At 40.4% G+C, this 27,066-nt stretch overlaps 1 pseudogene; it reads left to right on the top strand.

Annotated features, from left to right (window-relative positions):
- The first annotated feature begins 262 nt into the window (after positions 1–262).
- On the top strand, positions 263–22,003 carry LOC128647606 (vomeronasal type-2 receptor 26-like; annotated as a pseudogene).
- The last annotated feature ends 5,063 nt before the right edge of the window (positions 22,004–27,066 follow it).

The following is a 27,066-nucleotide window of genomic DNA, read 5'->3' as shown; positions in this document are numbered from 1 at the left end:
ACAGAAATTACATTTGCATAAGTATCTTCTCTCAAATATATTACTTTGATCCACATTTTCACATATTTGCTAAGGAGAAGTCAAGGAGCTGATAGATATAACTATTTATCCGATAGCACAAGCAGAATCCTAACTTTGTGAGCCTGCAGGCGGTGGTTGACATACACATATACAATTTCCCCCCCTCGGTTCCCTCTGTAACTGAGTAAAGCAGTATTCACCTGCAATCAAATTTAAGCAACTAAAATTCCATCTCAATAACATGGAGGAAGACTATGACCTAATTCAATCCTTACTGGCTGACTTGGAGCTACAAATACAGACCAGATTTGAAGATCTTGTCTTGATCCTGCAAAACCCACGAGACGCAGACAACTTATCTAGTAAGATAGAAATGGCGGCTCCTGGATGCACCGGAGATGAATATCAGCAGGTCGCGAATTTAAGAGCAACTCCTATGGCGTCGGATCGATTCACAGGAGGCACACAGGAGAAGGCAGAGTTTTACTCAGGGCTTTGCTCATGGCCCTTTTTCCCGATCGCGGGAGATGCGGCCGATCTCCCGGGGAGGTATGAGAGGGCCATGTGGTCTCAGCTAGTCCCGCATCTGCACAATAGCCCTGGGGCTGCGTGGAATTTTTCGGCTGAGATAGTGAACTTAAAGGTTTGGATTTTCACTGACCAGAGCCGGTATGAGTGTGCTGGGAGTGTTCTGAAATTGAGATCAACCAGAACTTACATTTTATTGCTGGATCTTGTCTTTCTGCTCACGGTAAGAGAAAGGGAGAACTCTGCTTTGAGCAGAACAGGAGTTGGTTAAGTTTTTTGCTGCCTTATAGCCCCTTGGCTACATCTTCAGCATAATCAGTACTCTGGACTTATAATAAGGACAAAGCCTGATAATTGCAAAAATAACATACTCTATAAGAAAAAACTAATTTCCAAAACTGCATGTTTGTGTCTTCAGATTTCTCTCCTATGTTGTTTTGAGGCAGACTTTTAGATTTAAAGTGTGAACTCAATGCATTTTTGTATGAGGATGTATAGCGTGGGTGGTAGTAGTGACATCTTCATAAGTCATAAGCATGATGGGGCAGCAACTACAGGTAGGATTTGTGTAGGTAGCCTTATCAAGTTAATTGTAACTATCATTTTTAAAGTTCAGTGACACAAGATAGCCTATTGTATAACATATTATTTAGAACTAGTTATGTTTATATGCCCAACCTATTACCACCCAGCTGGGTCTGAATGTAGAGTGGATAACAAATAATATTCAGATGTGCAGAATTTGCTCTATTGGCCCAACCTACAAATAAATTCTGTATATAGAGAACATATTGGGTTTACACTTAAAAAATGTGCATCCTCTTTGCTGTTTGCAAGGGGTATGCCTGAGAGGATGCTTCCACTGTGACTGTAATACATCCTCTATATTAAATCATACCTGGCGTATGTTCATGAGAAAGCTTCAGGGCCTCACCATATAATTTCTTGCTACTTAGCGAAGAGTTTTCTTGTAAGCCATAGGCGATCTAGAGGAAGAATTATACTAAATATACAAAGAGCTAATCTTTAATTTTTAATCTTCTCTTGATCCTCCTCGTCCTTAATCCCAGATATTCTGTATTTCTTTATTTCAAGGGTCCAAGAGTTGGCCCGAGTATCAATGGGGTTAGAACTTTTGCTAGTTTTAGTTGCAATTTGTTTTACATTAGTTTAATATTTATGTACTTACATACACTATGATATACAAATGTAATTACCTCTCAGTGATAAGAGTATGTAAAGCATACAAGTGCAATTTAAAAAAAATATATCATTCTAATAGACAGCATTTTATGTCTTAGAGGTACTGTAGCCTGAGTTATTTTACATATAAAAAAAGAGGTTTCAAATTATTATTGTGCATTTTAAGATTGATATAGCAAATAGAAGTAATGTGTTTCCACCATACTACATAAGATTTCTATATGTTGTTTGCAGTTTTCCTATATAGGTGCCTGTGTCTGGCACTAATGTATGCGATACCTAACATGGTTATATGGGACATTTTCTGTTATGCATCCTTTATATGTGACAATGCAAACTGTATGCTTATCTATTGAATTACCTCAATAAAAATCCTTGATTTAAAAAAAAAAAAAAGGTAATACCCTTATTTTTAGCAAATTCCTTAACCTCCTCGGGGTGGCTGACAATATCATGGGATCATTTTCTGTGGGATTTTAATTTTAGCAGATAAATGACTGTGGCCTTGATGCATTACTTATTAATTTGGAACAAAAAGGCGTAATTTATCGTCTCTTTTGGGAAGTCTCCACTGAAAAATCCTGAAATAATAATATTGTTTATATCTCCAATGGAAAACAGAATTCTTTGTGTATAATGATACATGACATTCAGCTTGTTCTGGAAGTTGAGAAACTTTGCAATGACAGGTCTGTTCTTGTATGAGCCGCTAGGAAGAGTTTTTAGTGGCCCTTAGTGATGTCCGCGAACAGTTCGCCGGAGAACAGTTCCCGGCGATCTAGCTTGTTCGCGTTTGCCGCGGCGGGCGAACATATGCGATGTTCGATCCACCCCCTATTCATCATCATTAAGTAAACTTTGACCCTGTATCTCACAGTCTGCAGACACATTTCAGCCAATCAGCAGCAGACACTCCCTCCCAGACCCCTCACAGCTCCTGGGGCAGCAGCCATTTTAGATTCATTACGATCCTGCATTCTTAGTGAGAGGAGTGATAGTGCTGCTGCTGGTGATTTTTATAGGGAAATTGATAGCTAGGCTAGTGTATTCAGTGTACACTACAGTCCTGAAGGACTCATCTGATCTCTGCTGTAAGGACATCACCCCAAAAAGCCCTTATTAGGGCTAGAACTTCAGCCCAAAAGCCCTTTTTAGGGCTAGAACTTCAGTTTTTTTTTTTTTTTTGTTATCTAATTTCATTTGCCTGCCGGTCAGCCTGTTGTGAGGCTCACAGCTTATACTGTGCCTACTTGCTCACTGCCACCACTCATATCTGGTGTAACATTAGTGTAAATTTAAAAAAAAAAAAAAAACTTTATACATCAGTTTGCTAGTGTAATCTAATTTCATTTTCCATCAGGCCTGTGTGTCAGGCCCACAGCATATATTGTGATTAATTGCTCTGTGCCACCACTCATATCTGGTGTAACATTAGTGGTAAATTAAAAAAAAACAAAAAACTTTTACATCAGTTTGGTAGTGTAATCTAATTTAATTTTCCATCAGGCCTGTGTGTCCAGGCCCGCAGCATATACTGTGGTCTATTTGCTCCTGTGCCACCACTCAGTATCTGGTGTAACATAGTGTAAATTAAAAAAAAAAAAACACTTTTACATCAGTTTGCTAGTGTAATCTAATTTCATTTTCCATCAGGCCTGTGTGTCAGGCTCATAGCATATACTGTGATTAATTGCTCTGTGCCACCACTCATATCTGGTGTAACATTAGTGTAAATTAAAAAAAAAAAACTTTTACATCAGGGGGGTCGATCCGATATAAAGCGTCGCCCGCAAAAGCCGGCGACGCCAATATTTGCGCGGATTTGGTATCACATATACGGCGTAACCTAGAAGTTACGCGCGTATATTTCTGCCGTCGCCCGTAGTTTTTGGGCCATAGGCAGGTATATCCAAACCAGCGCAGTTTGGTATCCAATATGCAGCGTAAGGACTTACGTGGCGAAAATGGAGAAAACTTACTCCATTTTCACCTCGCCACAAAAAGCAGCCGTAAGAAGCCTTACGCTGACTATTGGAGCCCCGTAACTCCCCAAAACTGGCTGCTAAAATAAACCTAACACCTAACGCATGCGCAATGTCTATCTCCCTGTCAACCGCGATCTGCTAAAATAAAGCTAACACCTAAGCGCATGCGCAATGTCTATCTCCCTGTCAACCGCGATCCCCCCCCCCCCGAAATCCCCTAATAAAGTTATTACCCCCTAAACCGCCGCTCCCGGACCCCGCCGCCATCTACATAAACTAAACCCCCTACTGTGAGCCCCTAAAACCGCCGCCATCTACCTTATCTATCCCCTAATCTGACCCCTACACCGCCGCCACCTATATAAAAATTATTAACCCCTAATCTAATCCCCCTATACCGCCGCCAGCTATATTAATATTATTAACCCCTAATGTAAGCCCCTTACACCGCCGCCATCTCTATTAAAATGATTAACCCCTAATTTAATCTACCTACCCCGCCGCCAGCTATATTAATCTATATTAACCCTAAGTATATTATAGTTAATATAGTTATTACATTATATATATTAACTATATTAACCCTAATTATATTAGGGTTAATATAGTTAATATAGTTACTATAGTATTTATATTAACTATATTAACTCTATCTAACCCTAACACCCCTAACTAAATTTATATTAAATTAATCTAATTCATTTATAAACTAAAATATTCCTATTTAAATCTAAATACTTACCTATAAAATAAACCCTAAGATAGCTACAATATAATTAATAATTACATTGTAGCTATGTTAGGGTTAATATTTATTTTTCAGGTAAATTGTTAATTATTTTAACTAGGTATAATAGATATTAAATAGTTATTAACTATTTAATATCTACCTAGTTAAAATAATTACCCAATTACCTGTAAAATAAATCCTAACCTAAGTTACAAATACACCTACACTATCATAAATTTAATAAACTACAAACATCTATCTAAAAATACAATTAAATTAACTAAACTAAATTACAAAAAAAAACAAACACTAAATTACAAAAAATAAAAAAAGATTACAAGATATTTAAGCTAATTACACCTATTCTAAGCCCCCTAATAAAATAATAAACCCCAAAATAAAAAAAATTCCTGCTCTATTCTAAATTAAACAAATTTCAAAGCTCTTTACCTTACCAGCCCTTAAAAGGGCCTTTTGTGGGGCATGCCCCAAAGAATTCAGCTCTTTTGCATACAACAAATACAATCCCCCCCCCATTACAACCCACCACCCACATACCCCTATTCTAAAACCACCCAAACCCCCCTTAAAAAAAGCCTAATCACTACCCCCCTGAAGATCTCCCTACCTTGTCTTCACCACACCGGGCTGAACTCCTGATCCGATCCGGGCGATGTCTTCCTCCAAGCGGCAAAGAAGAATTCTTCCTCCGGCGATGTCTTCCTCCAAGCGGCAAAGAAGAATTCTTCCTCCGGCGACGTCTTCCTCCAAGCGGCAGCAAAGTCTTCATTCTTCCGGCGGCATCTTCAATCTTCTTTCTTCGCTCCGCCGCCGCGGAGCATCCATCCTGGCCGACTGCTGTACTTGGAATGAGGTACCTTTAAATGACGTCATCCAAGATGGCGTCCGCCGAATTCCGATTGGCTGATAGGATTCTATCAGCCAATCGGAATTAAGTTAGAAAAATCTGATTGGCTGATTGAATCAGCCAATCAGATTCAAGTTCAATCCGATTGGCTGATCCGAACAGCCAATCAGATTGAGCTCGCATTCTATTGGCTGATCGGAACAGCCAATAGAATGCGAGCTCAATCTGATTGGCTGATTGGATCAGCCAATCGGATTGAACTTGAATCTGATTGGCTGATTCAATCAGCCAATCAGATTTTTCTAACTTAATTCCGATTGGCTGATAGAATCCTATCAGCCAATCGGAATTCGGCGGACGCCATCTTGGATGACGTCATTTAAAGGTACCTCATTCCAAGTACAGCAGTCGGCCAGGATGGATGCTCCGCGGCGGCGGAGTGAAGAAAGAAGATTGAAGATGCCGCCGGAAGAATGAAGACTTTGCTGCCGCTTGGAGGAAGACGTCGCCGGAGGAAGAATTCTTCTTTGCCGCTTGGAGGAAGACATCGCCGGAGGAAGAATTCTTCTTTGCCGCTTGGAGGAAGACATCGCCCGGATCGGATCAGGAGTTCGGCCCGGTGTGGTGAAGACAAGGTAGGGAGATCTTCAGGGGGGTAGTGTTAGGCTTTTTTAAGGGGGTTTGGGTGGTTTTAGAATAGGGGTATGTGGGTGGTTTGTAATGGGGGGGGGATTGTATTTGTTGTATGCAAAAGAGCTGAATTCTTTGGGGCATGCCCCACAAAAGGCCCTTTTAAGGGCTGGTAAGGTAAAGAGCTTTGAAATTTGTTTAATTTAGAATAGGGCAGGGAATTTTTTTATTTTGGGGGTTTATTATTTTATTAGGGGGCTTAGAATAGGTGTAATTAGCTTAAATATCTTGTAATCTTTTTTTTATTTTTTGTAATTTAGTGTTTGTTTTTTTTTGTAATTTAGTTTAGTTAATGTAATTGTATTTTTAGATAGATGTTTGTAGTTTATTAAATGTATTGATAGTTTAGGTGTATTTGTAACTTAGGTTAGGATTTATTTTACAGGTAATTGGGTAATTATTTTAACTAGGTAGATATTAAATAGTTAATAACTATTTAATATCTATTATACCTAGTTAAAATAATTAACATTTTACCTGTAAAATAAATATTAACCCTAACATAGCTACAATGTAATTATTAATTATATTGTAGCTATCTTAGGGTTTATTTTATAGGTAAGTATTTAGATTTAAATAGGAATATTTTAGTTTATAAATGAATTAGATTAATTTAATATAAATTTAGTTAGGGGTGTTAGGGTTAGATAGAGTTAATATAGTTAATATAAATACTATAGTAACTATATTAACTATATTAACCCTAATATAATTAGGGTTAATATAGTTAATATATATAATGTAATACCTATATTAACTATAATATACTTAGGGTTAATATAGATAATATAGCTGGCGGCGGGGTAGGTAGATTAAATTAGGGGTTAATCATTTTAATAGAGATGGCGGCGGTGTAAGGGGCTTACATTAGGGGTTAATAATTTTAATATAGATGGCGGCGGTGTTAGGGGCTCACTTTAGGGGGTTATAGATATAATATAGCTGGCGGCGGGGTACGGGAGCGGCGGTTTAGGGGTTAATAGCTTTTTTATTGTTAGTAAAGTGAGGGGGGATAGCGGATAGAGGGTTAGACAGTGCGGGCTATGTTAGGGAGGCGTGTTAGACAGTGCGGGCTATGTTAGGGAGGCGTGTTAGACAGTGCGGGTGTTTTAGACTTTAGTCAGGTTTTATAGGCGCCGGCAGTTTCTAACGTGCCGCAAGTCACTGGCGACGCCAGAAATTTGTACTTACGCAGATTTCTGGACATTGCTGGTTTATCCGACTTACGGCACGTTAGCATCTGACGGCGACTTATATGGGATGGCTCGAGTTGCGAGCTGAAACTGCGGGCGACGCCGGTTCCCTCGCTTGCGCCGCAAACTGCGATCTATATCGGATCGCGCCCCAGTTTGCTAGTGTAATCTAATTTCATTTTCCATCAGGCCTGTGTGTCAGGCCCACAGCATATACTGTTATTAATTGCTCTGTGCCACCACTCATATCTGGTGTAACATTATTGTAATTTAAAAAAAAAAAAAAAACATTTACATCAGTTTGCTAGTGTAATCTAATTTCATTTTCCATCATGCCTGTGTGTCAGGCCCACAGCATATACTGTGATTAATTGCTCTGTGCCACCACTCATATCTGGTGTAACATTAGTGTAAATTTAAAAAAAAAAACTTTTACATCAGTTTGCTAGTGTAATCTAATTTTCTTTTTCCATCAGGCCTGTGTGTCAGGCTCACAGCATATACTGTGATTAATTGCTCTGTGCCACCACTCATATCTGGTGTAACATTAGTGTAAATTTTAAAAAAAAACTTTAACATCAGTTTGCTAGTGTAATCTAATTTCATTTTCCATCAGGCCTGTGTGTTAGGCCCACAGCATATACTGTGCCTAATTGCTCTGTTTTCCACCACTCATATCTGGTGTAACATTAGTGTAAATTTAAAAAAAAAAAAAACTTTTACATCAGTCTGCTAGTGTAATCTAATTTCAGTTGCCAGGCCAGCCTGCCACTGCCAGCCTCAGTACCACCACTCATATCTGGTGTAACATTAGTGTAATTTTTTTTTTTTTACATCAGTCTGCTAGTGTTATTTAATTTTAGTTGCCAGGCCAGCCTGCCACTAGTGCCAGCCGGAGTGTCAGGCTCCCAGCATATACTGTGCCTACTTCCATCCTCAGTGCCACCACTCATATCTGGTGTAACATTAGTGTAATTTAAAAAAAAAAAAACTTTTACATCTGTCTGCTAGTGTTATTTAATTTTAGTTGCCAGGCCAGCCTGCCACTAGTGTCAGCCTGTGTGTCAGGCTCCCAGCATAAAATGTGCCTACTTCCATCCTCCAGTGCCACCACTCATATCTGTTGTAACATTAGTGTAACTTTTTTAAAAGAAAACTTTTACATCAGTCTGTTAGTGTAATCTAATTGAAGTTGCCTGCCTGCCTGCCAGCGTGTGTGCCAGGCCCACTTGCCAAGTTAGTGGCACCACTCATATTTGTTGTAACAGTAGTGTAAATATTTAAAAAAAAACTTTTTGGACTGTGAAACATCAGTCTGCTAGTGCAATCGAATTGCAGTTGCCAGCGTGTGTGGTAAAGAATAAGGGTTGGCGCTAACTGTAATCCTAAAAGCCTAGTTATGAAAACTACTCCTCCTTAGTAGTTGGATTAAAGTTAAATACAGAAAACTGGAAATGAATAACTGGCGCTAAATGAATAGCTAGGATTACACTACCTACGGTGGAAATAGAATTCAATACCTATATATTGGACGTCAGTGGTGAATAAAAACTCGTATGGCAAAAATCACATATATGTGAATTACCTATAAATAACAAGTGCACTTGCTACTTGGTGTCAAACCTTAAAAAGCAAATAATAAAACTCTGTGGTCTAATCCATATTATAGTGTGTACTAGAATCTAACAATAGCCTTAACTAGTATTAAAATGCAGGAAAAGGATACAGTGTGTAAAGGATACAGTGTGTAAAAATATATATCAAAATACAATGTGTGAAAAAATATATCAAAATACATCAAAATACAAATGCGGTGTATAGCGGTCTGCTAAGTGAAACAAAAATCTGTTGTAGTATATAGGATCCGGTATATGCAAATAAATCTCTCTTACTATAGTTTAAAAATCATAAATATATTTAATATTAGACATTAAACATTCGTATATAAAAAAAATGGCTGACTGATATATAAAACTCACACTAGGGACGTCTCCCTTGAGTGTATTAGGCAAGAAACAAGTATTGGCTCCAAATAGAATTAATATATCAACAGATGTCTGATACAACAAAGTTCCTGTATGATGGGAAAGTCACAGTTTTATAACTAGTAAGGTACCTTACTGAACTCGGAGTTACGGGAGCTGACAGCTCGACCATATATTGATTCCTAGTGCTTGCCACTTGCCAACTAGTGCCACCAATCATATTTGTAATAACAGTATTGTAAATATTTAAAAAAAATATTTTTGACTGTGAAACATCATTCAGCTAGTGTATTCTAATTGCAGTATCCTGCCTGCCAGCGTGTGTGCCAGGCCCACTTGCCAACTAGTGCCACACTCATATCTGTTGTAACTGTAGTGTAAATTTAAAAAAAAAACTTTTTTGACTGTGAAACATCAGTCTGCTAGTGTAATCTAATTGCAGTTGCCTGCCTGCTAGCGTGTGTGCCAGGCTCACTTGCCCAGTGCCACCACTCATATCTGGTGTACAGTAGTGTAAAGAATTTAAAAAAAAAAAAATTTGACTGTGAAACATCAGTCTGCTAGTGTAATTCTAATTGCAGTTGCCTGCCTGCCAACGTGTGTGCCCGGCCCACTTGCCCAGGTGCCACCACTCATATCTGGTGTAACAGTAGTGTAAATAATTAAAAAAAAAAAATTCACTGTGAAACATCAGTCTGCTAGTGTAATCTAATTGCAGTTGCCTGCCTGCGAGCGTGTGTTCCAGCCAGGCCTACATGCCCAGTGCCACCACTCATATCTGGTGTAACAGTAGTGTAAATAATTTAAAATAAAAAACTTTTTTGACTGTGAAACATCAGTCTGCTAGTGTAATCTAATTGCAGTTGCCTGCCTGTCAACGTGTGTGCCCGGCCCACTTGCCCAGTGCACCACCTCATATCTGGTGTAACAGTAGTGTAAATAATTAAAAAAAAAAAAACTTTTTGACTGTGAAACATCAGTCTGCTAGTGTATTTTAATTGCAGTTGCCTGCCTTCCAGCGTGTGTGCCAGGCCCACTTGCCCAGTGCCATCACTCATATCTGGTGTAACAGTAGTGTAAATAATTTAAAAAAAAAAAAACTTTTTTGACTGTGAAACATCAGTCTGCTTGTGTAATCTAATTGCAGTTTGCCTGCCCTGCCAGCATGTGTGCCAGGCTCACAGCTATACTGGCCCACTTGCCCAGTGGCACCACTCATATCTTGTTTTAATAGTAGTGTAAGTGTACATTAAAAAAATAAAAACTTTTTGGACTGTCAAACATCAGTCATCTGTCAAACATCATCATGCATTTTTGTGTCAGGCTCACAGCGTATACTGTGCCCACTTGCCCATTGGCAACCACTCATATCTGTTTAATAGTAGTGTAAGTGTACATTTAAAAAAAAATGACAGGCAGAGTCAGGCCACCCCACAGGTGCCGTTGTGGGTCGTGGTGCTGTGATTCCCTTTGGCCATAGAATAATGCCCAGTGTTCAGAGGCCAGTGTACCATGAACTCGAAAAGTTCTGAGGAGGACATAGTTGACTTTTTAACACCAGGACACCCAATCTTCTAAAGCTTCCGCTCCGAACCTTGACGCACCATCCTCCTCCAGTTTATTTTTGGGCACCTCTCAAGTTACAACCACTCGCGCCGCCTGCCGCACCACCAACACTAGCACCACAGCCACTTCACTTGATCTGTCAGAGGAGTTTTTTACACATCAGTTGGAAGAAATGAGTGATGCGCAACCATCATTGAAAGAGGATGTAGATAACAGTGATATGTCCTCAGTCAGGCAGCATTACAGACATGGACGTACGGTGTGATGATGAGATGTTGTACCCGCTGCTGCTTCCTTTGTTGATTTGTCAAATACAAGTGAAGCGGTTGATGATGACGATGCTTCCGTGGATGTCACGTGGGTGCCTGCTAGAAGAGAAGAAGAACAGGGGGAAAGTTCAGATGGGGATACAGAGAGGAGGAGGAGGAGACGAGTTGGAAGCAGGGGGAGGTCATCGCAAGGAGCTAGTGGCACACTCAGACAGCATGCATCGGCACCCGGGGTCAGCCGGACAGCACGCCAATCAACGCATGCTGTTGCCAGCCAACAGAATGCCGTCATCGCAGAGCTCAGCAGTGTGGCATTTTTTTGTGTGTCTGCCTCTGACAACAGCGATGCCATTTGCAACCTGTGCCAAAAGAAACTGAGTCGTGGGAAGTGCAACACCCACCTAGATACAACTGCTTTGCGAAGGCACATGATCGCACATCACAAACGCCTATGGATCAACACATGAGTAGAAGCAGCACACAAACTCAAAGCCGCCATCCTCCTCCTGGTCCAGCATCTTCAGCCACGTCAACCACTGCTGTCCTCCTTGCTCCCTCTCAACCATCCGCCACTCCGTCTCTCTCTTCCAGAGCAGTTCCTGCTCATCTGCCCCAGTCAGGTGTCTGTCAAGGACATGTTTTGAGCGTAAGAAGCCAATGTCACAAAGTCACCCCCTTGCCCGGCGTCTGACAGCTGGGCTTGTCTGAACTCTTAGCCCGCCAGCTTTTACCATACAAGCTGGTGGAGTCTGAGGCGTTAAAAAAAATTGTAGCTATTGGGACACCGCAGTGGAAGGTACCCGGCCGAAATTTCTTTTCACAAAAGGAGCAATCCCCAACCTGTACTCGTTTGTGCGAAAGGAAGTAATGGCATGTCTGGCACACAGTGTTGGGGCAAGGGTCCATATGACCACTGATAGCTGGTCTTGCAAAGCATGGTCAGGGCAGGTATATCACCTACACTGCGCATTGGTAAACCTGCTGATGGCTGCCAAGCATGGAATGCGTGGCCTCTGCAGAGGAGGAGTTGGTGACACTGCCACGACTTGCAGGCAGGCCTGCTGCCACCTCCTCTACTCCTCCTACTCCATCCTCTTCCATAACCTTCCTCGGCTGAGTCCTCTTCTGCTGCTCGCGTCTTGCTCCACATCAACGGCACCGCCCCAAGCTCCGCAGGTACTATTCCACATTCCGGATAAGGCAGTGTCACACCGTCTTGGGATTGACTTGCCTGAAAGCAGAGTCACACGGACCAGCACTCCTGTCCGCCCTGAACGCACAGGTGGATCAGTGGCTGACTCAGCACCAACTGGAGATCGGCAAAGTGGTTTCTGACAACGGAAGTAATTTGGTGGCGGCATTGAAATTGGGCAAGTTGACACATGTCCCGTGCATGGCACATGTGTGTAATCTGATCATACAACGCTTTGTGCATAAGTACCCGGGCTTACAGGACGTCCCTGAAGCAGGCCAGGAAGGTGTGTGGCCATTTGAGGCGTTCCTACACAGGCCATGGTGCACTTTTCCGATATCCAGTGGCGAAACAACATGCCAGTGAGGCGCTTGATTTGCGACAACCCGGACACGTTGGAATTCAACACTCCTAATGTTCGACCTCCTGCTCCAACAAGAAAAATCCGTTAACGAGTATTTGTATGACGCGGGTGCTAGGACAGCCCTCTGCGGAGCTGGGAATTTTTTTGCCACGTTACTGGGCACTCATGCGCAATGCCTATAGGCTCATGAGTCCTTTTGAGGAGGTGGACAAACCTAGTCAGTCGCACAGAAGGCACCATCAGCGACATCATACCATTTGTTTGCTTCCTGGAGCGTGCCCTGCGAAGAGTGCTGGGCGGAGATAAGCCGTGAAGAGGAAGAGTTGTGGTCACCATCACCACCAAAACAGCCTTATCAGCATCGCTTGCTGGACCTGCGGCAACACTGGAAGAGGATTGTGAGGAAGAGGAGTCACAGGAGGAATGTGGCTTTGAGGAGGAGAGGAAGACCAACCTCAACAGGCATCCCAGGGTGCTCGTTGTCACCTATCTGGTACCCGTGGTGTTGTACGTGGCTGGGGGGAAGAAGATACCTTCAGTGAGCATCACTGAGGACGAGGAACGGGACATGAGTAGCTCGGCATCCAACCTTGTGCAAATGGGGTCTTTCATGCTGTCGTGCCTGTTGAGGGACCCTCGTATAAAAAAGCTGAAGGAGAACGACCTGTACTGGGTGTCCACACTAATAGACCCCCGTATAAGCATAAAGTGCCAGAAATGTTACCGAATTACAACAAGTCGGAAAGGATGCAGCATTCCAAAATAAACTAAAAAGTATGCTTTACACAGCGTATAAGGGTGATGTCACAGCACAACGTGAATCTAACAGGGGAAGAGCTGAAAGTAATCCTCCGACTCCCACGACTACGCCAGCAAGGACAGGACGCTTTACAGACGTGTTGTTGATGGAGGACATGCAGAGATTTTTAAATCCTATGCATCGCCACAGCCCTTCGGGGGTCCACCCTCAGAGAACGACTCGACCAACAGGTAGCAGACTACCTCGCCTTAACTGCAGATCTCAACACTCTAAGGAGCAATGAACCCCTTGACTACTGGGTGTGCAGGCTTGACCTGTGGCCTGAGCTATACCAATTTGCAATAGAACTTCTGGCCCTGCCCCGCTTCAAGTTTCCTGTCAGAAAGGACCTTCAGTGCAGCAGGAGGTATTGTCACTGAGAAGAGAAGTTGCCTAGGTCAAAAAAGTCTAGATTACCTCACCTTTATTAAGATGAATGAGGGATGGATCCTGAAGGAACTGACATTGGGCGATACATTCGAGTAAAAAAGGCCTGATGAGATGAGCTGCCTTGGGCTAAAAATGGTCCACACGCTGCTGTATTTTATCTTCGAATGCCGGATGACTTGCGTGACTTATCCGCCACCAACTAGGGTTCAAGCCGCAATGTTTAAGGGCACTTTTGCCTGGGAAACAAACATCAATTGTTTCTGGCTGCTGCTACAGCAGCGGCTGCAACAATACCTAATTTTTCAGGCATGTGTAATGCCAAATTTTTTCTGGCCTCTGGTGCTGCACTGTGGCTACAAAACCCAAATAAAAAAAAGGCATATAACAGTGATTAAACTGTTAAGAATAGTACTACTTAACACACCACTCATATCTGGTGGCAGAGTAGATTGCACGCGCAGTGCCTCAAATTTGAAGTAGGAGGACCGACCAAGCATCTTTTTCCATCTCCCGGTTCCTAAAAATTATCTCCGGGTTCCTATAAACGATGCCATACCTGTACTCGATTGTGCAAAAGGAAGTCATGCATATGGGGTCTTTCATGCTGTTGTGCCTGTTGAGGGTCGGGGACCCTCGTATAAAAAGGCTGAAGCAGAACGACCTGTACTGGGTGTCCAAGCATCTTTTTCCATCTCCCGGTCCCTAAAAATTATCTCCAGGTTCCTAAAATCGATGCCATACCTGTACTCGATTGTGCAAAAGGAAGTCATGGCATATGGGGTCTTTCATGCTGTCGTGCCTGTTGAGGGTCGGGAACCCTCGTATAAAAAGGCTGAAGGAGAACGACCTGTACTGGGTGTTCAAGCATCTTTTTCCATCTCCCGGTTCCTAAAAATAATCTCCGGTTCCTAAAATCGATGCCATACCTGTACTCGATTGTGCAAAAGTAAGTCATGGCAGATGGGGTCTTTCATGCTGTCGTGCCTGTTGAGGGTCGGGAACCCTCGTATAAAAAGGCTGAAGAAGAACGACCTCTACTGGGTGTCCAAGCATCTTTTTCCATCTCCCGGTTCCTAAAAATAATCTCCGAGTTCCTAAAATCGATGCCATACCTGTACTCGATTGTGCAAAAGTAAGTCATGGCAGATGGGGTCTTTCATGCTGTCGTGCATGTTTGGGGTTGGGGACCCTCGTATAAAAAGGCTGAAGGAGAACAACCTGTACTGGGGGTCCAAACATCTTTTTCCATCTCCCGGATGTAGCGGTACTCCACTAGGGGGTCTTCCTTCCTCTGTCCAAACCCAGGGGTGGCCACCGGATAGTGGGACCAGAGATATAGTTGCTGAGACCGGGGTCAAACCAGCGGCTGTATCTCCCCCAGCTGGGCTGGTCTCAGTGGACTCCCAGTCAGGTAGCATCCTCTCTGCCCTGTAGCTCTTTCTTGGCAGGTATCGTCCCCTCTGCCTGTCTGCTTCTAGGCAGGAATAAATCCCCTGCCAGGCTGCTTCTTGGCAGGAATAGATCCCTCTGCCTCCAAATATTGGGACCAGGGCTATCGTGGCTGAGACCGGGGTCAAGCCAGCGGCTGTATCTCCCCCAGCTGGGCTGGTCTCAGTGGGATCCCAGGCAGGTAGGGTCCCCTCTGCCTGTCTGCTTCTAGGCAGGAATAGATCCCTCTGCCTCACTGCACACTTCCAGCAGGTAGTGTGCCCTCTGGTTTCTTATAGGCAGGAATCGATCCCTCTGCCTTGCTGCTCCTTTCAGGCAGGCCATCTCTTTGCATACAGGCCCACAGACTCTGTAACAGATCTCTCTTGCAGGGAGAGGTGCAGCCAGAATGCAGGGTCAGAACCTCTGCAACTTGTATACCTGAAAGAATCAGACAGGACTATCTGTTCCAGAAGGAACTACTACTATTGCTTTATTTCACTCAGGACTATCTTTTACAAACACACCAGTAAGCTTATGGTGACACACACTCCTTAAAATCGTATCTATCAAATGTATATTGCATCTATTGATCTATGTAATTCGTATCTATCAAATGTATATTGCATCTTTTGATCTATGTAATGTGTATCTATCAAATGTATATTGCATCTATTGATCTATGTAATTCGTATCTATTAAATGTATATTGCATCTTTTGATCTATGTAATTCATACCCGGCCACAATTTCTTTACACAAAAGGCAATCCCGGACCCCAACCTGTACTCGATTGTGCAAAAGGAAGTAACCTTACCATGGGTCTCAGACCGCACATCTTTGTAATTCTCTGTCTGGGAAATTATATATCTATCAAATTATTTATTTATCTATCAAATCTATCTAACTATCAATCATATCTATCAAATGTATATTGCATCTATTGATCTATGCAATTCGTATCTATCAAATGTATATTGCATCTATTGATCTATGGAATTCGTATCTATCAAATGTGTATTGCATCTATTGATCTATGTAATTCATATCTATCAAATGTATATTGCATCTTTTGATCTATGTAATTTGTATCTATCAAATGTATATTGCATCTATTGATCTATGTAATTCGTATCTATCAAATGTATATTGCATCTTTTGATCCATGTAATTCGTATCTATCAAATGTATATTGCATCTTTTGATCTATGTAATTCGTATCTATCAAATGTAAATTGCATCTTTTGATCCATGTAATTCGTATCTATCAAATGTATATTGCATCTTTTGATCTATGTAATTCGTATCAATGAAATGTAAATTGCATCTTTTGATCTATGTAATTCGTATCTATCAAATGTATATTGCATCTTTTGATCTATGTAATTGGTATCTATCAAATGTATATTGCATCTATTGATCTGTGTAATCTATGTATCTATCTATCTATCAAATATATCGATCTCGTGGCTGGACTGTTTTGTTACAGCCACTTGTGTTTCGGTTAAATTTGAAGTAGGAGGACCGACCAAGCAACTTTTTCCATCTCCTGGTTCCTAAAATGCATGCCATATACACCGCCCCCGATAGGTGTATATGTAATTCGTATCTATCAAATGTATATTGCATCTATTAATCTATGTAATTCTTATCTATCAAATGTATATTGCATCTTTTGATCTATGTAATTCGTATCTATCAAATGTATATTGCATCTTTTGATCTATGTAATTCGTATCTGTCAAATGTATATTGCATCTATTGATCTATGTAATTTGTATCTATCAAATGTATATTGCATCTATTGATCGATGTAATTCGTATCTATCAAATGTATATTGCATCTATTGATCTATGTAATTCGTATCTATCAAATGTATATTGCATCTATTGAGCTATGTAATTTATATCTATCATATCTATATTGCATCTATTGATCTATGTAATCTATGTATCTATCTATCTATCTATCTATCAAATCTATCTCGTGGTTGAGCAAATGGACTGTTTGCGGTTGTTTGTGGTGCGTTACACGGGGAGTTTGGTCTGTCACTGTCAAGCGGGCGTAACGCTTATACTACCTGATCGATACAACATCATACCTGATGTTTTAAAGCACGTTATTCCAAACAATTTAGGAATGTTAGGTGATTTAGGCCCTTTATGGCTTAAAACCAGACTCTGCATCAACTATGTAATTTTCCGTAGGAGTTTTGCCATGGATCCCCCTCCGGCATGCCACAGTCCAGGTGTTAGTCCCCTTGAAACAACTTTTCCCTCACTATTGTGGCCAGAAAGAGTCCCTGTGGGTTTTAAAGTTCGCCTGCCTATTGTAGTCAATGGCGGTTCACCCGGTTTGACGGTTCGCGAACAGTTGCGGACATTTGAGTCCGCTTTTCGCAAACCGAAAATTTTTAGGTTCACGACATCACTAGTGGCCCTATGCGGTGAGCTCTTTCAACTGCAAGCGGTAGTAGATTAGCAGTGATTACTAAGCTTTGTGGCAGCGTCAAGGAAATGAATTTGAGTAAATCCTGGTACTCATTCGATTCTGGGATGCCAATAAATCTAACATTATTGCGCTGTGCACGGTCTTCATTCTCGTTTAACTTATATTGAATGTTTATAATTTGTATAGACTAATCTCTGATAGTTATCTCTTGTTGGATATTGGCGTCCTCTAAATCAGAGATACGCTGTTCGGCCCTCGTCCAATCTATGTGTAAACTGTTTAATTTCAGAGGTTAGGTTCGAGATATCTATTCTGATTTTGTTCAAATTATGGTATTATAAATTCTGTAATTTGTTTGATAATATCTTGGGAGTCGAGTTTATATGTGTCTGATGAAGTTGAAAATATGAGTAAGTTTAAAATATTGTCAGTACTGCTCCTATTTTTCCTATCTCTAATTTTAGATGGCATGTTGGAAGATTTGGTCTTATAATTAGTGATGAATCTATCCATAATGTGTGTAGAATGTGCATACTACATGCAAATATAGTGAGTGCAATAGGAAATGTGAACTAAAGTACAAAAAGTGACAGGCTCTAAGTGGGCCTATATACAATACTAAGACTTGACAGGTAACCCCCCCCCCCCTTGCTTTTGAAGGGAAGAATAATAACATCAAATTATTGTTCTAGATATATATTCTAGATCTGTGTAACAGTGTTTTTAGTGATTTAGTACAACCTGAGTGCAGGTGTGATAGAGAATAACAGTATCTTGTGTCACCATCAAGCGCCTAGGTCCCTTTTTGTTCTCTTTTTCCCTTTCCTTCATTCCTTCCTTTTCTATTTTTATTTTAAATTATAGGAGTAGAAACAACAAAAAACCTTTACTACTCTGACTAGTAATTCTGCTCCATATCTCCTTGTCTCATATCTCATCCAATTCTTTCACCAATAAATGACAGATATTGTTACCCTGAGATCTGCTTAACCCAAAAAGATAATTGGCCAAAAACTATGCAGAATTTTACCACGGAATTTTAAGACACACTCCAAGTAGGTCCTGTAACAAGATATCAAGCAAGCTGTGCAGCCAACTGGAATACCAAAAAAATATATTTTACATTAATTAGCCAACAAGATTTATACACCTTCAAAAAAAAACACCAATTTGGGTGCCATATCCATTTAGACAGTAATAGTGTCCCCTGTGCAATTAGCACATTTTGCAAGTAGGAATGTTTTCATATAAGAGGCTTTATATAGTGGGCTGAATAGTCAGCATACTATGAGCTCCTTCATGCATTGATTCCCCCTTGCGCTTCACATCAAGGCTCCCATAGGCGTATATTAGATTGCAATGCAACCTTTGAATTGTGCCAAACTGGTAGAAAAAGCAATGTAAATGTCGGGGAGAAGCCTCTCCTTTCACACCAGGCAGGAGGGTGATGGAATCCATGTCTTTAGCGCTATCTGACTCACCAAGGATAGATACTCCGGAGCCAATTGACAAGCACTCCCCTGGGACCTACAGCACCTCTGCTACCAGCACGGTTCAGATTTGCAAAAGCTATTTCCTATCCTCCAAATTGGAGCAATTGCCCCCACTACTTATTCACTGTGTATACCACGTATACGTCACCAGCTAATTTGGTGAAAATTGGCTCTGTGGTTGATTTTACCCAGGTGTAGATCATGAGATCCCTCTTGACCGGTTGCTATTTGTGCCTCTTCTGGCTGGCGATGTTGTTTTCAGTTGACACTGAACAACCTGTTCCTGTAGCTGCCTAGGCCACACCATTCTCCCACCGATACCCTACGTTCCACTACCTCACAAGGCAGCCTGGACCTCTCAGGCTATGCCCCAAATTCCAAAGATAAGGGGGACATCTCTGGCGCTAATTAAATGTACAGGCCCAGGGCGCTTGTGATAGCATCAGCGTTGATGGGGTATTCTTCTCACAGCTCCTCTGCTATCCATGCTTGGTCTATTGTCAGGCGGTTCACTACCCCTGCGTGCACCAGGTGTTCTGATTCAGCCGTTAGTTGCCTCTGCCTCAGGGTATAGTAGCGTGTATCCGATAATAATTATAATAATAATAATAATGTCAGATATGATGTACTAAGTTGATTGATGCTCAGTTTAACCTAGGAACTTAGTCTTATGTTTTTAGTCTAGATTATTAGACCTAAACATAGCTGACCGTACTTATTCACTTTAGAAATACTACTCACTAGAAACTTAGCTACTACAGAATATTCGGTATGTCACTATAATATTTACACTTTTGTGTTCTTGCATAAACTCGATATTATTCACTGGCTTATTCAATAATATGCTATCTCGTTTATCCTATATACTAGTTTATATCATTTCCAAGGTTCAAACGTTTTATATTGCTCAATAACTTTGCTATGATTTAAAGGTCTAAAGGGGACCATATGTATCATCAGAATTCCCTCTAAATATAATCCTTGTTCGTCCAGGTCCATGAGTGACCCTATGTAAAATGAGATGGATTAATAATGTGTAAAAAGAGGTTCCAATGTATTACGCTCAGTATACATACAGTTATTTCTTCTAATGTCGTTTATTATCCTCCTTGACAATGTTTAGATATATGTGGAAATGACATGTTTATGTATTATACTGTTATGTCCTAATAGTGATGAATATGACCTTCAATATTCCTGTAAAATGTGTGATCAATGTTGTGTTACCTAACAACCTCAATAAAAATGTATTACATGGAAAATTAGCAAAGATTCAGCTGTATAACCATTATAGGTGCAAGACAGCCTGTTTTCCTCCATGTCTATCTGATGGATTCTTTTTTAATGGAATTTTCAATAAATGTATGGGTTTTTGCTTTTCTGTGATAGGACACTTCCCCAGTCCTCTGGATTTCCTATATAGCCGCTAGGTGTTTTTCCCAAAATCTTCCACTCACCAGACCGAAGTATTCCTCTCAAACAAAACCACCACACTCACGAAGCTCCAGTGGGCGTGGCTTACTTGCGGGAGGAGCGGGGAAGTGTCCTATTACACCCATGGCGGATAATAGCCAATTGTGTATAATACATGAGTCTCTACAATTTCCCTCTGTACAAACATCATATAGTGCAAATGTTTTTTTTCTGTTCTATATCCACCTGGTACCACTTAAAAATGGCTGTAATAAAAATAATAGAATTAATGTAACCAGGGGCAGCTCTGTATCAGAACCAGCTGAGGACTCATGTGGCATATGACATTGGTGGCACATAGAACATAGCCTGGCTAATAGAGTTTTGAAGATATATTACTCCATATGGGGTCTGTCAGTTGGTTATCAGCATGCTGCCATAAGACAATTTCTATCTGCTAAACTTTATTCTATACGACAAATGACTATGTTTGAATCCTTTTATTTTTCTTACAGATAGTGAAAACTGTCAAAAATGCCTTGAAGATCAATGGCCAAATGAGAAAAAGGATAAATGTGTTATGAAAATTATAGAATTTTTGTCCTACACAAATGATACTACAGCAATTCTCTTGGCTTTTTTATCAGTTATTTTAGCTTTATTAACAATCCTTGTTTTTGGATTTTTTGTTTGCTTTATTGATACTCCAATTGTTAAAGCTAATAACCGTAATCTCAGCTTCCTTCTCCTTATCTCCATCATGCTGAGCTACCTCTGTGTGTTTTTGTTCCTTGGCCGTCCTGTGGATATAACGTGTATGCTCCGTCAGATCTCCTTTGGAATCAGCTTCTCAGTAGCTGTGTCTTCTTTGTTGGCCAAGACTATCATGGTTGGCATTGCTTTCAAAGCTACTAAACCTGGCAGCAGCTGGAGAAAATGGGTGACTGTCAAACTATCATATTCTCTAGTTATTTGTTTGTCATCTATCCAAGGATTAATTTGTGTGGTTTGGTTGACAATATCACCACCTTACCAGGAGTATAACATGCACTCTGAGGCTGGAAAGATTATCATACAATGTAATGAGGGATCTACACTTGCTTTTTACTCTGTCCTGGGATATATGTTTCTTCTGGCAGCGGCAAGTTTCATCACACCGCTTTCTATACCAGGACATTACCGGACAGCTTTAATGAAACAAAGTTCATCACCTTCAGCATGCTGGTGTTCTGCAGTGTGTGGATTGCCATGATCCCGGCATATCTCAGCACAAAGGGAAAACAGATGGTGGCTGTAGAGATATTTGCTCTACTGGCGTCTAATACTGGACTTCTAGGCTGTATATTTTTACCAAAATGTTTTATCATTTTGTTTCGACCTGAAACTAACACAAAAACTTATTTGCTTGATAGAAATAAAAAAATATAACATTAAATGTTTTACGGCTAGATTACGAGTTTTGCGGTAAGCTGAAAAAGCAGTGTTAACAGGTCCTAATTTGCTTTTTCACTACCGCTGGTATTACGAGTCTTGCAGGTTTAGGGACACCGCACACTTTTTTGACCTTACCGCAAACCGACCTACGTAAAGTCTGTAAGCCCTTTTTCCTATTGGACTTCTATAGCGCTAGTAATAGGCGTCTGTCCTGGGAGGCAAAAAAGTGAGCAGTACACCCTACCCTGTCAAGATTTGTAACGCATTTTAAAGTCAGTAGTTATGAGTTTTACACTGCAACGCCATAGTATAAAACTCATAACTTAAAGTGCTAAAAAGTACACTAAACACCCATAAACTACCTACCTATTAACCCCTAAACTGAGGCCCTCCCGCATTGTTAACACTATAATAAAATTTGTAACCCCTGATCTGCTTCTCGGGACATTGCCGCCACTATAATAAACATATTAACCCCTAAACCGCCGCACTCCCGCCTCGCAAACACTAGTTAAATAATATTTACATATGTTAGGTTTCTCACAGCGCCTTCTCTATATCCTATAGCTAGACTAACATTCTAGACCGCCATCTTGGACTAATATTCTTATCAGCCATTTTGGAGAATTTTTTTTTTCCATATAGACCGCATTAACATTGGAGATAGTTCCTTTTACCATTCAGGAATATATGTTTTTTATCTTGTTTTTTATCCTGTTTTTAGTGTAATCATGGATCCATGAGTATTTTTATGTATATTTATATGTATACTTTATTAAATAATATTTACCCCTAATATGCCACCCCTAACATCGCCACCTACATTATACTTATTAACCCCTAATCTTCCGCTCCGGACATCGCCGCCACCTACATTATACTTATTAACCCCTAATCTGATGCCCCCAACATCGTCGCCACCTACCTACATTTATTAACCCCTAATATGCCATCCCCAACGTCGCCGCCACTAATCTAAATTTATTAACCCCTAAACCTAAGTCTAACCCTAACCCCCCTAACTTAAATATAATTTAAATAAATTTAAATAAAATTACTATCATTAACTAAATAATTCCTATTTAAAACTAAATACTTACCTATAAAATAAACCCTAAGCTAGGGCATTTAGCTCTATTGCAGGCCCAAAGCCCTAACCTAAAAACCAAACCCACCCAATACACCCTTAAAAAAATCCTAACACTAACCCTCGAAGATTCACTTACCGTAAGAAGTCTTCAGACAAGCGACAAAATGTCCTCAACGACACCGGCAGAAGTGGTCCTCCAGACGGGCAGAAGTGGTCCTCCAGATGGGCAGAAGTCTTCATCCAGAAGGGATCTTCTATCTTCATCCTTCCGGCGCGGAGCGGGTCCATCTTCAAGACATCCGATGTGGAGCTTCCTCTTCTTCCGACGGACTAACGACGAATGAAGGTACCTTTAAATGACGTCATCCATAATGGCGTCCCTTAGATTCCAATTGGCTGATAGAATTCTATCAGCCAATCGGAATTAAGGTAGAACAAATCCTATTGGCTGATTGGATCAGCCAATAGGTTTGAGCTCACATTCCATAGGCTGATTGGAACAGTTCAATCCTATTGGCTGATCCAAGCAGCCAATAGGATTTGTTCTACCTTAATTCCGATTGGCTGATAGAATTCTTTCAGCCAATCGGAATCTAAGGGACACCATCTTGGATGACTTCATTTAAAGGTACCTTCATTTGTCGTTAGTCCATCAGAAGAAGAGGATGCTCCGCGTCGGATGTCTTGAAGATGGACCCGCTCCGCGCCAGCAGGATGAAGCTAGAAAATGCCACCTGGGTGAAGACTTCTTCCCGTCTGGAGGACCACTTCTGCCCATCTGGAGGACCACTTCTGCCGGATTCGTTGAGGACATCTTGCGCTTGGCTGAAGACTTCTCCTGTTAAGTGAATTTTAGGGGGTTAGTGTTAGGATTATTTAAGGTGTATTGAGTGGGTTTATTTTTTAGGTTAGGGCTTTGGGCATAAATAAAGCTAAATGCCCGTTTTAAGGGCAATGCGCATCCAAATGCCCTTTTCAGGGCAATGGGGAGCTTAGGCTTTTTTAGTAAGGCTTTTTTGGGGGGGTTTGGTTGTGTGGGTGGTGGGTTTTACTGTTGGGGGGGTGTTTGCATTTTTTTTTTTTACAGTTGAAAGAGCTGATTTCTTTAGGGCAATGCCCCGCAAAAGGACCTTTTAAGGGCTATTGGTAGTTTAGTTTAGGCTAGGGTTTTTTTTTTATTTCGCAGGGCTTTTTTAGATTAGGTGTAATTAGTTTAAAGAACTGTAATTTGTTTTTTATTTTCTGTAATTTAGTGGGTTTTTGGGATTTAGCTAATTTAATTTAATTTATTGAATTGTATTTAATGTAGGGAATTGATTTAATTGTAGTGTAGTGTTAGGTGTTAGTGTAACATAGGTTAGGTTTAATTTTACATGTAAATTTGTATTTATTTTAGCTAGGTAGTTATTAAATAGTTAATAACTATTTAGTAACTATTCTACCTAGTTAAAATAAATACAAACTTGCCTGTAAAATAAAAATAAAACATAAGTTAGCTACAATGTAACTATTAGTTATATTATAGCTACCTTAGGGTTTATTTTATAGGTAAGTATTTAGTTGTAAATAGGAATTATTTAGTTCTTAATAGTAATTTTTATTTAGATTTATTTAAATTATATTTAAGTTAGGGGGGTTAGGGTTAGACTTAGATTGAGGGGTTAATACATTTAAAATAGTGGCGGCGACGTTGGGGGCAGCAGATTACGGGTTAATAAATGTAGGTAGGTTGCGGCGACATCGGGCGTGGGAGATTAGGGGTTAATTAATATAATGTAGTTGTCGGCGATGTTGGGGGCAGCAGATTAGGGGTTAAGAAGTATAATGTAGGTGGTGGCGATGTCCGGAGCGGCAGATTAGGGGTTAATAAGTATAATGCAGGTGTCGGCGATGTCGGGGGCAGCAGATTAGGGGTTAATAAGTATAAGATTAGTGGTGTTTAGGTGTTTAGGGGTTACTGTTAGGGTGTTAGGTGTAAACATAAATTTTGTTTCCCCATAGGAAGCAATGGGGCTGTGTTACTGAGCTAAACGCTGCTTTTTGGCAGGTGTTAGACTTTTTCTTAGCCGGCTCTCCCCATTGATGTCTATGGGGAAATCGTGCACGTGCATGTATAACCAGCTCACCGCTAACTTAAGCAGCGCTGGTATTGGACTGAAGTGTGGAGCTCAATTTTGCTTTACGCTCACTTCTTGCCTGTTAACGCCGGGTTTGTTAAAACCTGTAATACCAGCGCTGCAGAGAAGTGAGCAGTGAGAATAAACTGCAAGTTAGCACCGCACCCCTGTTACCGCAAAACTCGTAATCTAGCCATTACACTTTTAACACTAATGAGGTTTTTTTCTGTATAGTTTTCTTATTGGGGTGAATAGACAAGCAATTTACAGGTTCATTAAAATTATATGTGCACAGTCTCATTCATAAAGGGCCTCACAAAGACTGTTGGACAATCATAATATATATTTCATCAACATAAGTGCAATAGTCACAGTAAAGTTCAATGATATATTTGACTTATAAAACAAACAGTGGAAAATAAACACAAAACAAATAAACTGTGTCATACTCTTAAATTAAGAGACAAGTAATATTACCTCATATTTTCTTTCTGATAAATATCCCAGGGGAATAAGTAAATTATAGTTAGGAGTGAATAAATTCCCCAAATGGTAAAAGAGTGGTTGCTCTTAGACCACCTAATTTGTAGTTGGAGTATCAAAGGGGAGGTAGAAAAAAAGGACCACTTTCGAACCCATAGTGCACCTTTTGGTTTGAGTACTAAAAAAGGAAATTCCCCAGTGCTAAACAGTAGCCTCTCTTGCACCACCTGTCATCTAACAAAGGAATAAGGGGAAATAAGAAAAAACAGTAAAACTATTAAGATACCGGGTAAAACCCCATCAGGGTGCTTGATAAGGCTTGGCCTGCGGGTATAAAGCTGTTTTTTAAAAGACACCCAGAGTGTATAAAAGAAAATGGTAGACTGCTGCTCACAAATGCTGCCAATTCTCACACTTTTTGGAAAATAAAAGTAAGAAGGGGACAAAAAAAGGAAAACAAAAGAAAAAGCTAGCAAATCAATGATTAACCTTTACAAAGGCCCCTACTGGGAAAGAATATATATTACACAAAGGGAATACCAACATTCAAGAAGTAAAACTAAGAGGCTTATAAAAGGCCTATTATTAAAGAAACAGGCACAATTGGTTTTATATACATAACTCGTTTAAAGGTTCATTTAAATTTGGTCTGTTGCTGAAAACCAGATTGACTCTTAAATTAAGATTCAACTGGGACAGAATTGTTCATATTTGTTTGTGGAAGAAAAAGGGGGGGGGGTGTATTTGTAGGGGTCCACTATTGAGTGGAGTGCTCCTAAAATATTGATGTTTTAATGAGAAATTTTGTTGTTGCTAGAACTATTTGAGAACAGACGTAATTAGAAGTAGTTGTATTTTTATACTGTGTTCTTGATGTAGCTGCTGCTGCAGGGGAAGAAACATGTAAATATATAAATATATACAGGTATAAATACAAATCTCACAAAAAGTGAATACACCCCTCACACTTTTGTAAATATTTTATTATATCTTTCCATTTGACAACACGAAGAAATTACACTTTGCTACAATGTAAAGTAGTGAGAGTCCAGCCTGTAGAACAGTGTAAATTTGCTGTCCCCTCAAAATAACTCAACACACAGCCATTAACGTCTAAACTGTTGGCAACAAAAGTGAGTACCACCCCCTAAGTGGAAATATCCGAATTGTGCCCAAATTAGCCATTTTCCATTGTGATTTTGTTAGTGTTACAAGGTTTCAGGTGTGAATGGGGAGCAGGTGTGTTAAATTTGGTGTTATTGCTCTCACACTCTCTCATAATGGTCACTGGAACTTCACATGGCACCTCATGGCAAATAACTCTCTGAGGATCTGAAAAAAAGAATTGTTGCTCTACATAAAAGATGGCCTAGG

Source organism: Bombina bombina, chromosome 2 (assembly GCF_027579735.1).
Source record: "Bombina bombina isolate aBomBom1 chromosome 2, aBomBom1.pri, whole genome shotgun sequence".
Taxonomy (NCBI): Eukaryota; Metazoa; Chordata; class Amphibia; order Anura; family Bombinatoridae; genus Bombina; species Bombina bombina.
Note: the sequence above shows the minus strand (reverse complement) of the source record. Positions and strands in the feature narration are given on the sequence as shown.